Source organism: Equus asinus, chromosome 23 (assembly GCF_041296235.1).
Source record: "Equus asinus isolate D_3611 breed Donkey chromosome 23, EquAss-T2T_v2, whole genome shotgun sequence".
Lineage (NCBI taxonomy): Eukaryota > Metazoa > Chordata > Mammalia > Perissodactyla > Equidae > Equus > Equus asinus.
Window position 1 is genome coordinate 23,330,670 of NC_091812.1, and position 12,451 is coordinate 23,343,120.

General features: G+C 40.8%; 1 long non-coding RNA gene across 1 annotated transcript; it reads right to left on the reverse strand.

Annotated features, from left to right (window-relative positions):
- Nucleotides 1-316: 316 nt before the first annotated feature.
- LOC139041715 (uncharacterized) lies at nucleotides 317-11,860 on the reverse strand. The gene is made up of 3 exons (XR_011497447.1): nucleotides 11,754-11,860; nucleotides 7,019-7,834; nucleotides 317-1,282 (listed from the first exon to the last, which is right to left on the reverse strand). It is a non-coding gene; the product is annotated as an uncharacterized lncRNA (long non-coding RNA).
- Between the last annotated feature and the right edge of the window lie 591 nt (nucleotides 11,861-12,451).

Below are 12,451 nucleotides of genomic sequence, written 5' to 3' on the forward strand. Positions count from 1 at the left end.
AAAGAAGACATCGATATTGAGATGTAGGGAAATGTTGAGCATACAGGGAACGACTAACTGGCATTTCCGTAGGTGCTGTGGGTTAGACCATTGTTCAGCAGTGTTCACTCTCTCTCCCCTCCCTGTGTAGGAGAAGTATTCTTCCCGACACTGCTGATGTGGAGTTGGCATTGTGACTTACTTTGGCTAATGGAAAATAGTAGGAAATGACAGTGTGTGAGTTCTGCTTCTAGGCCTTTAGATGCTTTGTGTGCGTCCACATGAGCCTCTGGGAGCCTCTGACTCTTCCCATGGTAAGGGCTCCTGTCTCCTCAGCCAGGGACCCAGGATGAGCACTTGTGGAATAGAATTGTCCCAGCTGACTTGCAGCTTGAAGCAGAACCTTAAGGTGTAGTCCCCGAGTTCTAGGTTGGTTTGTTACATAGCATTATTATGATGATTGCTGATTTTTACAATAAGTGTGTCTCAACTTTTGTGCAAATTTTTTCCCCTGAGCTGTGCGTATAAATTCAGGCTGCTTTGAGGGTTGCAAGTTAGTGAAACTCCAGAAAAACCATTAAGATTAGGCCTTCATTTCTTCAGAGCCGTGAGTTTGTGATTGGAAAGGATGGCTGTCATCTGAGGGCAGGATAGGGGACTGTGTGTAAGGTCACAGAATGGCTACAGACTAGACAACTGGGCAGGCATCACAAGGACACAGGATAGTAATTCCTCTGCTAGGGATTTACAGCTGCTGTTTGATTAAGTAAATGAACAAACTGAGCATGCGTAGTTGAGGAAGAACCCCGTCATGGTGCCTGGTGAAAGGAAAGGATGGGAAGATGGAGTCACTGCTGCCTTGGGAAGCTGAAGGCCTGCTGTTCTAAAATGTCTTGTGTGAAGGAAGGGAGCTGAGTTTCCTTTAGAGTTGGTTGGATTCACCTGCTTGAGGAGGCTCTGTGTGGCTGACTCCTTCTACAAGCTTGAATCAACAAAATGAGATATTTGCTGAGATGTCAACATTTTCCTGGACCCCAGGAGACAGCCAGAGGAAGAGCGGCCTGGGCAGGCAGTCAATTGTGACCACAGAAGAACTCTGCCATTTTTTCAGATCATATATTCTGAAAGGAAACAACTTTGCCTTTTTCTCTGGACACATCGGCATCCCAGGAAAAACATCCAGAACTCAGTCATAGACAAGAAATACATCTTCACGGCCTTTCTGGCAGCTGCTGGTCTCCTTGCTTTTGCTGAGTACCAGGAACAGAACACCAAGCGAGTACTGTAGTGCTTCTTTGTGAGGCTGAATTAAAATGTGAAAAAAAATCCAATCAATATTTACTGAATAACTCACATGTCCTGGGGTAGATGATTTAAGTGGCTAACTTCATTTGCTCCTTATGCAATAACCCTATGAGGGAAGTATTATTTTACAGATGAAGAATTAATTAACTTCCTTCTGGCCACACAGCTAAGTGGTAGAATGTCTTGGCAACCTAGGAAATATTCGTTCTCAACCCACTCTTCTTTCCGTTATGCCTGAGACTTTCCTGAAATTTAATTTTTGGCTTTGAAGATAGAATTTGGTTGAGAAATGGTAGTTGACTTCGTTAGAAACAGATTAGGGTCAAGGCGTTATGCCGTAGACCTTAAATTTATAGTGTTGTATGTCAATTATATCTCAAGAAAACTGGGAGAAAAAAAGGAACATCGGGGAATGCAAGGGAAGGCAGCTCAGACTGTCTTGTGGAGTGGGAACAAGACAGGTGGATAGATGAAGTTGGGACTTCTCCTTCAGCCTCAGGCTTTCTGCGGGGCCTGGAAACTGAATTAGAATGGATATTTGCAGCAGACAGAGAGGACAAAAGTCTCCTTTAGCCTGCAAGCCTTTCTCCGCCACCTGGTTTATACTGCCGAGAAGGCCCTGCTATCCAGCCTACAGTGACTTGCGTGTGATGCCGAGAGCCCTGGACACTGAAGAGACCAGTCTAGCTGTGAGGGTACATCCGTTTTCCACTGGCACCTTTGTTAGCCTCTCAGTCAAGAGGAGGAAAGCGTGGACTGGGAATCAGAGGAACTAGGTTCTAATATCCGCTCTGCTCTGTGATCGTGGGCAAGTTCCTTAGTATTTTTCGACTCTTTGCCTTTCTGTTACATAAGGGGCTTAGATGATATCAATGACTTTTTCTTCTTTTTAGCAGCAGAAATCTTTTTTGAAAAATAAGGTCCGATATGGAATCCTAATATGTAATATAGATTCAAGTCTTCTGGATGAAACAAGGATTAGAGGCCCAAATCTGAGCCCTTCTGGAAGCCCGCAGGCCACCTTTGAGAAACCAAGGACGTTGCGGACCAAGTCCAAAACTGCTGTTCTGGGTGATCTCTGGGGTCTTTCCCAGAATTAATAGCCCAGGATTACAGACCATGGTACAGAACGTGGTGGTCTAAACTGCCTTCTAACTGTCCTCCCAGTGTTAGGTTCTTGGATGTTCCCAAATCTTCCAGCCTTGTGGAATTGTCTCTTATTATATATTTATATTTTCTTTTAATAGTCAAATGAACTGGCTGAAGCTTCTACCCCTAGTTTCTGCCCCCACCTCATATCCGAGGATTCTGGAGGGGCGTCCATATCCCCTAGTCATATGCTGCTTTGATTCCACTGAACACGTCACCTGTCCTGTGGTTGTCTCTTCCTTCTGCCCACAAGCAACTCAACATGAACAGCAGCTGCCTTGCCTTTGTTTTTCCTCCAAGAACCACTCACATATGGCTGTGTGGGCAGTTGCTTTTTCGTTTGGTTTGGCAATAACAAAGGGTTGGGGGTCATGTTACCTTATAGCACAACAGATACTTCAAAATTGAAATTTAGCCATCTCTGTTCTAAACAGCCCCATAGCCATTGCCAGCACTGAAAATTTCTTTATGGAAAATATTTTCTCTTTGAAAAGGCTTTCCCTCCAGGGTGCTGGGTTCCCTCACTGTCCATACATTCCCCCCGTCCTTTCTTGTGAGGCCACTTACTTCTCAGAGTCTCTCTGTGCACCATCCAAATTCTTCTCATTAAAAGAAATATCTACGAGAAAGTCATTTCTTTTTTCTTTTCTCTTCTTCTAGAGGACCACCATTGTTTTACCTAAATGGCTCATCAAGGTGTTTTGCTTAACAAAAGACAATTTGTAACTATGAGAATGTCCACCAAGATCCTTTAAAATAACATCCTCCACCCCTTTCCACTCTTGGTTGTGGAGTTCCCCGAGGTATTTGTGTTAAGAAGTAGAAAGAGGAAACAGGCAAAAGCTTTACCTCACTGTCCTCAGGTTGGTCAGAAAATTAATGTGGGACTCACTCTGGAAATTTAGCCTTTTAAAGACAGGGACTGAAATGTAAGTTATGATGGCCTCCCCGGGATTGCCAAGTTCAGCCTGGCCAGCTTCTCCCTCAGTCCTGTGATGTCTTTCTATTCAAAAATAAAACAGTCAGGTGTTTTTCTCCAAGCCTTAATAATCACCCAAAGAAGAAGATAACTTTAAATCCTAGGTGGATAGTGTGGAGATATTTGTAGATGTTCTGGAATTTTAAACTTTTTATTATCTTTACACAAATGGAGGGAGAAATAATACAAAGAAGACCCATATTCCTATCACCTGTCTTGATCAGTTTTCAACTCATGGCAAATCCTGTTTCATCTAACTCCCTGCTACCGCTCATAGATGGGTCATATTGAAGCAAATCCAAGACACTGAATCATTCTACTCATACTATTTCAGTATGTATCTCTAAACAATAAAAACTCCTTTAAAACGACATAATCACATAACCATTATCATGCCTAAAAGATCAGTAATAATTTCCTAATATCGTCAAATAGGTAGTCAGCGATCAAATATCCCAGACTGCCTAAAAAATCTTTTTTTTAAACGGTTGTTCAAATCAGAATTCCAATAAGATTTGTACATGGCAGTTGGTTGATAGTCTCAATTTTCTTGTAATCTTTAGGCTCTCTACCCCACCTAATTTTTTTCCCTTGCAATTTATTGGAGAATTCATTGGGGAAGCTAGGGCGTGTGTTCTGCATAGCTTTGTACATTCTTGATTCTGCAGATTGCATCCTCAAACCATCATTTAATGGGGTCCTCTTTCCCTATATCTATTAGAAACTGCAAGTTAGATCTGGAGACTTCTCTTTATAGGTGGTGGTATCTACTTCTGGTAGGAGGCACATATCTGGTTATTCCTCCTTTGGTGATAGTAAGAGGCATTAATGATAATTTCCTACTTTCATTAGTTTATCAGGGCTTGCAAAATGATGATAATTTAACTTTATAATTCCTTCCTAATTTATAAGCTGGAATATTTCTATAAAGAAATGCTTTCCCTTATCAGCTGTGTGGTTATCTTCAAGTACAGTTAGTTTACGAAAGGCAATAAGAGTGCTTGATTCCTTCTTTTTGTTTACCAGTTTTCAGAATATTAAATTAATTCCCTAGCATTCTCCAAAGGTAGCCAATGAGTAATGAGTTTAGCATCATAACAATCTAACGCATTTAAACATATACAATATATTTTAATCCATTGCAGTTAATATTAATATTGCAGTGTTCACATTGTTCCATCTTTGGCTGTGGAATCCTTTTCAAGTTGGCTCCTTGGACCTTCTGACAATCGTGATAGTCTTTAATAGTTTCCTTGCTTTCTACTTTGACAAAATGTTCCAGGTTTATCTGGCGTATTTCTTGCCATAGGCCTAGAATGAGCTGGTTCCTTTTGGTGGGAAAGGTATTTAGAAACCACAACGTGAGTGTTAGAGTGCTCACTGGTACTGGAAAGGTGATTATTTCTAAGCCTTTTCAATGGATGATAATTTATAAAATCATAATGTTACAAAAGTATCATTATTTTTGGCCTGATGTTAAATAAAAGTATATGTATATGAAAGCTCAAACAAATTGCTATTGTCGCTGTTCTATTTTCTCATATCTTTACCTGTCTTCAATTGGCTTACAGGCAGAGATGACATTTGGTCCCACATGACTTTTTCCATTAGAAGCATTGGCTGGTTTGTAAGTAGCAGCGGAAAGGCTGAAAAGCAGAGTAGAGATCTCAGCACTCTCATGAGGCTGGGGTGAAATAATTGGAATTAAGGGCCTGCCATGGAGAAAGGGTCTTAGTAATCAACTCAGGCTTTTATTTGGGATCCCGAAGGGCCAAATCTTAAAAACAAATGATCTGAAAATAGATCGTCTACCACAGGGATGTATTCCAGCTCCTATCACCTCTGTCCACAAAGATGCTCTGCTCTCTGCCCTGACAGAAGCACACACCTGCAAAAGAAAATATATTTGTAACAAATATCACTGTTAAAAGGCTTCTGTCTGGAATAAGTAGAAAACATCTACAAATCAATAAGGAAAAATACAGACAACCCAATAGAAAAGTGGGCAAAACACTTGAATAGGCATTCCACAAAAGATGATGGTCAAATAACCAAGACACATAGGAAAGGTCTATAACCTCATTATAATTCATCACAGAAATGCAAATTAAAATCACAGTGAGATAGTATGTAGTACTGATACCTGATAGAATGGCTAAAATTAAAAAGTTGGAAAATACCAAGAGTTGGTAAGAATGTGGAGCAAGTGGAACTTTCTTATAGAGCTGGTGGGAATCCAAATTGGTACAACCACTTTGGAACACTGTTTGTCAATATCTCCTATGGCTGAACATCCAATTACCCTATGACCAGATAATTCACTCCCAGGTTTATGCCCAAAAGAAGTGCATACATGTGGTCCTCTAAAAAACATAAACAAAAATGTTCATAGTGGCATTATTTGTAATATTCCCAAACTATAAACAACCCAGGTATCCACCAGCAGTAGGATAGGTAATTAAATTGTGGTGCATTTATACAATGGGATAGTATAAAACAGCAAATTTGAACTACTGCTATACACAACACAGACAGACTTGACAAACATTATGCTACATGGAAGAAGCCAAACACACAGGAATACATATTGTATGATTGATTTATATGATGTTTAAAAATAGGCAAAACTGGGGGCCAGCCCCATGGTGTAGTGGTTAAGTTTGCACGCTCTGCTTTGGCAGCCCAGGTTTCATGGGTTCAGATCCTGGGCTCGGACCTACACACCACTCATCAAGCCATGCTGTGGAGGCATCCAACATATAAAATAGAGGAAAATTGTCACAGATGTTAGCTAAGGGCCAATCTTCCTCAAGCTAAAAGAGGAAGATGGGCAACAGATGTTAGCTCAGGGCCAATCTTCCTCACCACAAAAAAATAAAAGAAAGAAAAAAAGGCAAAGCTGGTCTGTGGTGCTGGAGAGCAGGCTGGTGGTCAACCTTGGAGAGGAGGGTGGAGTTGGGAATTGGAAGAGGGATTTGAGGGGCCTCTGGGTGCTGGTCATGGTCTATTTCATTACTTGGGTGGCAGTTACATAGTTATGTTCATTTTGTGACAGAGCTGTGCACTTTTAATTTACTAATTCTTTGTGTATATTATGCTGCAATAAAAAGTTCTTTAGAAGAGAGTTTGTTGATTTTTCTCTTTGGACTCTGTTTCATTTTCAAATTATTATCTTTTAGACCCACGTACTCCTTTATTGACTTCAACATCTTCGAGGAGAAGCTCTGGTAATTATCAAAGGTGTAAAAGATGTCAAAAGTTAAGAACGTACCATTGAGAAAGCAATAGCCAGCAAGATGTAAGCTATTTGGCGACAGGTAAAGATACGAGAAAACAGACCAGTAAAAATAGCAATTTGTTTGAGCTTCCATATAAATGTACTTTTATTTAATATCAGGCCAAAAATAATATGGTACTTTTTCTTATGTAACATTAAGAAAATAACAAGTACATACTTACTGCAGAAAATTCAGAAATACAGGCATACGTAAAAAAGGGAGAAGAAAAGTAGCCACATATCACCAAGAATCCTATCGCCCTAAGACAATATTTGTAAACACACTGTTAGATGACCTTCCATTTAACATTCTTTTAAAATATACTTACAAAACTTGAATTCTGCCTCAGGTTTTTCTGTTTCCTTTTGCTTAAGTCGACTCGCATATGTACTCAGGTGATGCATTCTGTTTATCTAAGTTATCCAAACTGAGAACAAAGATAATCAGCTGTGATGAGCTACGAATCCAAGGCCCGGCTGCCGTAAATCCAGAGAGAGCAGCCACAGAGAAATGAAATGAGAAGCTGTATCTATAATCAGAAAGTGAATTCCCCTTAGAGAGAAGTACTTTTCTCCATTGTTCAAGTCTCATAGCTGAATACTTTGGTGGCCAGTAGTTAGGAAGTTAGGGAATTCTCTGAATTCCCTGGAAAATAGCTTCGTTTTTTTCGCGTTTCTGAATTGTAGATGTGGAATGAGGCTGAGCTGGGTGGCATAAGGAAGTAACAGGCTCTTTATGTTTCCTCACTGGGGCCCCGGGAAGATGTAGACGGCGCCTGCTCAGAGGGAAATCTTTGGCATTTCGCCTGCTGTGGCATCCTCCTTTGTGTTGGGTTGGGTAACCTGCGGGAGCATGCTGCAGTCATTGCCTGCCAATCCACGAAGTTTCTGGAGACTGGGCGAGGTTTAGTCACGTAGAGCCCAGTGACATTTAGGGACCCACACTGTTCAGATGTTCTTAGCACTTTGCTCTGCTCCTTTCCTTGTCGAAGGCACAGGGTAACTTGAGACGCTGCCCTTCACCAGTTTCTCCTGTTTACACCCACTCAGCCCTCTCTGAATTCAACAGAGAGGGGAGCAGCGGGCTGCAGCAGCGCCTCCTGGCCCCTCTGAAGCTCGCTGGTGGGTGCATTTCTTCTGAGTTCCTACAGGAGGGGTAGAGTTTGAATGAAAAACAGCATAGCTGGAAAGCACTTAGAAAATTATGGTAAAATTTACCGTTTTAACTGTTATAAAGTGTACAGTGCAGTGGCATTAAGTGCATTCACAATGTTGTGCAACCATCACCACTATCTCGTTTCAGAACTTTTTCATCAACCCGGAAGGAAACCTTGTACCCATTAGCACCTCTTCCCCTTCCTGAGTACCCTGCCTCTTTCCCTGGCCCCTGGCAATTACTAACCTGCTTTTTGTCTCTATGGATTTAGCTATAGTGGGCGTGTTGTATAATGGAATGATGCAATAAGTGGCCTTTTGTGTCTGGCTTCTTCAGTTAGCATAATGCTTTTAGGGTTCAACCATGTTGTAGCATGTATCATTCTTAATGCCTTTTTATGGCTGAATAATATTCCATTGTATGGATATACCATATTTATTTATTCACCCATGGGTTGATGGGTATTTGGGTTGTTTTCACTCTTTGGCTACTGTGGATAGTGCTGCTACGAATGTTCGTGTCCGAGCACTTGTCTGAACACCTGTTCTTGATTCTTTTGGGTATACGCCTAGGAATAGAATTGCTGTGCCATTTGGTACTTTTCTGTTTAACTTTTTGAGGAACCACCAACTGTTTATCACAGTTGTAAAGAACTTAAGGCTGGAAATTTCAATACTGGAGTCCGTCTCTGGATAAATTAGGAAGCAGTTTTAAAACTTCTCTTCTGTTTACCTATCCCAGGCCCCCTCACTGTTTCCAGGGCCCAGTTTCCTCGTGTTGTCCCCTGCTTCCCAGATTTGTTTTCTCTGAAGCTAACCATTCTGGCCTACATTTTTCTTTCCTAACTGCAACCTCAGCATCAAGTCTCCCTATTCCTTGTCTTATTCTTTCACGACACTTAAAAAAGGCGAATCTATTCTATTGCATTAGGATGCTTAATATAGGATTACTGCAGTGGATCTGAGTCTAGGATGAACATCTGAGTGATGCTTTCTCAACATGCTTTTACCCATAGCCTCGCCTACTGAGCAAACGTTCTGGACGGTGAGGTTCAGTATGTGTATTTTGAAAAGCTCCACCAGATGATTCTATTGCACCTCTCTGTTTCATAATCAATGGATTAAGGTGTTGCCTCCATAATTTACAATTTAATAGGGGTGTTTGGGGTGTAAGGCCTCATCCCAATGGTTAGGGCTAATGATAATGTTTTTGGCACAGAGGCAGGTAGCTGGGAAAGACATATTGGCACTTTGGAGCAGTAGGAGGGCTTGAGATGCCTTTATTACCTTGAGTAGGGAGCTGGTAGATTATAGGGCCAGTCGTCATAATTCTAAAGGCATATTCTTGGCTGTAGTTGAAAATAAGATGCCCCATTAGAAAAGAGGATTCCCTAATCTTGCAGACTTGGTATAGAGCGAAGAGTGAGTTGACTGGAAACTGCTGTGATTTGTTTAGTATAAAACAATTTAGGGATCCGGAGCGAATGATTACTTGAGTGTGCTTCCAGAAGAGAACAGAGCTGACTGGAAGCCAGTTGCTTTGAGAAACAAGAAATGTGGTATCAAGGCTTGACAATGCCCTGGCCGTTTTACTTGTAGACCAGCTGACATGGCCTCTCAGCATGGGAATTGGCTGAGAGACGGAGAGCACACTGTTAGCAGTCAAAAGATGGGATCGAAACTGACATTTATTTAATTTGGAAATTTATGATTATTTGGCGTTACTTGAATTCTGTATTTATGCCAGATAAGTGCATTTAATAACTTGTTTTATTTTAAACATTTGTCTTCATAGAAACACTAATCTAATATTTTCCATTGATTTTTCTTACCCTAAACCTGGTCGTTCTTAAACTGGCACGCACGCTCCACCGCTTGCTGGAAGCATTTACCGTGAGAGTTTATGCAGAGGGAGAAAACTTTGAGAATGTGATAAGCTGGAGAATATTAAAGGTTAGGACATCCTGACCCTTCTTTCCAAATCTATACCTTGGAAACATGGTTGGATGTCTCACCGAGGTATTTTCAAGATGACTTAGCGGACGTTTTGTGAAGCTCATGGGAAATTACTATTTCTTTATATGATATCAGCAATGAGAAAACAAATCTCGGTACTGCCTCCTTTGAACACATGTCAGAAACACTACTAAATATATTTGATATAATTCAAGCTATCAGTCAGTTGTTGCTCAGTTGATATCCTGGGCTAGGAAAACAGGTGTGTTATGCTGACAGTGCTGCCAAATTCACACATGGGCTGGGATATGAATAGTGGTGCTAATTACACTTAGCAGAACTGGTAGCCGATTAATGTAATACAGAATCCACTAAACTTAACTTCACATGAGCCATGCTAAAAATAATGTAATCCCGGTGGTGACTGATCTGCCAATTTTATTTGCCTGCTTAGCTACCATAAGAATATATGATATCATCCTACATCCTTTGACTCTGCCTGTTACTGAAATCAGGATGGAATAAAAACGAAATTGAAAAATATTGGAGAATTTCTTCTCTAATACACATTCTCAAAATCTAGATTCAGTTGCTTTATTTCATACCCTGGAAAGGAGGGGCTCCCTGGTTAAGTCACATAGTAAATAATCTAGTTCACTGCCACAAACAAATAGGTACTGAATAAAACTTTTTTATTGCGTATAGGAACTTGGAAGTTTACAGCTTGAGAAATGGGTAGGCTTAACTCTTAAAATATAAATATATGTACCCTCTTTACCTTGACAATTTAAGCAAATAGTCACCGTATGTCCACCAGAAATGCAAGCCACAAGCCAAAACGTGTTTCCCAAATATCGGTAATGTATGGGCCCAGTTTAACGAAAAAATTTTCATTCATTCTCCTCCCACTGAATTAACTGATAACATTTTAAGATAATGGTACTCACATCTGTGCAAGTGTAACTAGGTGTAAGTTCGTTATGGTTATAGATGGTAAACAATTATAAAATCAAAATGTGTTTACAAATTAAATATCAAGAAAATTACCAAACCAATGAAATCCAAATTCTACACTGATTTAAGAAAACTTAGTTTCTGGTTGCAATGGACTCTGAATCTTTAGTTCTGCCTAGTTTTGGGATCATGGACTCAATTTCCCCATTTCCTTAGTCTAACCATTGAGAATTCATTGTTCATTTAGTTCACCAGGATTTCATTTGGCCTTCAACTGGCACAAATATGTCATTTCTATATTAATTCCTCCTCTGCCTTCTGCACCTTAGCCCATGCAAATTAAAATAGTACTACTTGGTGTCAGTGCAATAGAAAAATGCAAGCACAGAAGCACACATTTATAATATGGTTATCCATGTGGCCCCAGGTATGCTTTCACAAAATTTTTTAGGTTATCACCAAAAAGAGAAAACACAAAATTAAAAAATTCCACTATAGACACTTCGGCAGGACTCTCTTCCCACTCTCAAATTTCCCCGAACTGACTTAATTTGTGCTTGTCCTTATTATCTGGCTCTAGAAGTTTAGTTCTGCAACTTGACTTCAGTACCCACCTCCGACCCCTTCAGATTTTGTACTTCCCTAGAATTCACAGCTCACAATTTGGAACCCCTCCATGGAGTCTGGCTTTTCTGATTCCTGAAGCCAGAGGGGAGAAAAGTCGGTTGAGTAATAATTGGCACACAGAAAAATCCCAACTGTCCCTCAGGCTCCTCTGCTCATTGCAATTTGTTGGGAAGCCCACCATGCATCTCATATATGGGATACGCCACAGTCATTCCCCAAGCCTCCTCTTCCTCCTCCATTCCGCATTGTACTGCCTGATCAGTTGCTCTAAAATGCATTCTGGTAAAAACTTTCACTTTTCCTCAATTTCCCACCAGGGTTTATACTCTTGTACCATGCGTCCAAACCCTTCACAGTTTAACCTCAACTTACCTTTACCTCCCAAGCACCACCACCCCCTGCAGAACACCACGGTCTAGCCAAATTGGATCATTGTTTGTTCCCTGTGCTTTTCTACTTCTGTCCTTGCTCATGCCATTCTGCCTGCTTGCAGTGTCTCATCCCCCAATCTGTGCCTTCTGAAATCTGACTCGTGGCTTAATGCCCAACTCAGATGCCTCCTCCTCCGTGGTGAAGCATTCCCCAGTCATCCCTGCTGGAAGTGAGGCACCTTCTGAATTCCTAGGGGACTTGGTCCTTCTTTCCATGACCCCAATTCCATGCCATCTCCCACTATAGCCATTTATATGAGTGCCTTACCTATCGCTCCTTGTAGACTGCCAGATTCCTGGAGGCAGGAACCAGGCCTAATTCACTTTTCTATTTTCCCCACTGTCTAGCCCAGTGCTTTTGGCATAAAAGAAACTAAATGCTATTTTCCGTATAAATAGGAAACTTAAAATCACAATTCTTGAAGAGGTGTGAATAAATAGTTTAATACAGCTCTAAGTAATAGATGATATTTCACCTTCAAAAACAGCATCAACTGCTAAAGTCTGATAAGTTTGTCCAGGTTTCAGGCCAGAGAGTTATTTTCATGCATGACCAATAACAAATTTAACAATTTGTTCAAAGGTAAAACATGATCATTATAAAGAAGAAGCAGCCAATTCATACTCACTAGAATGAGA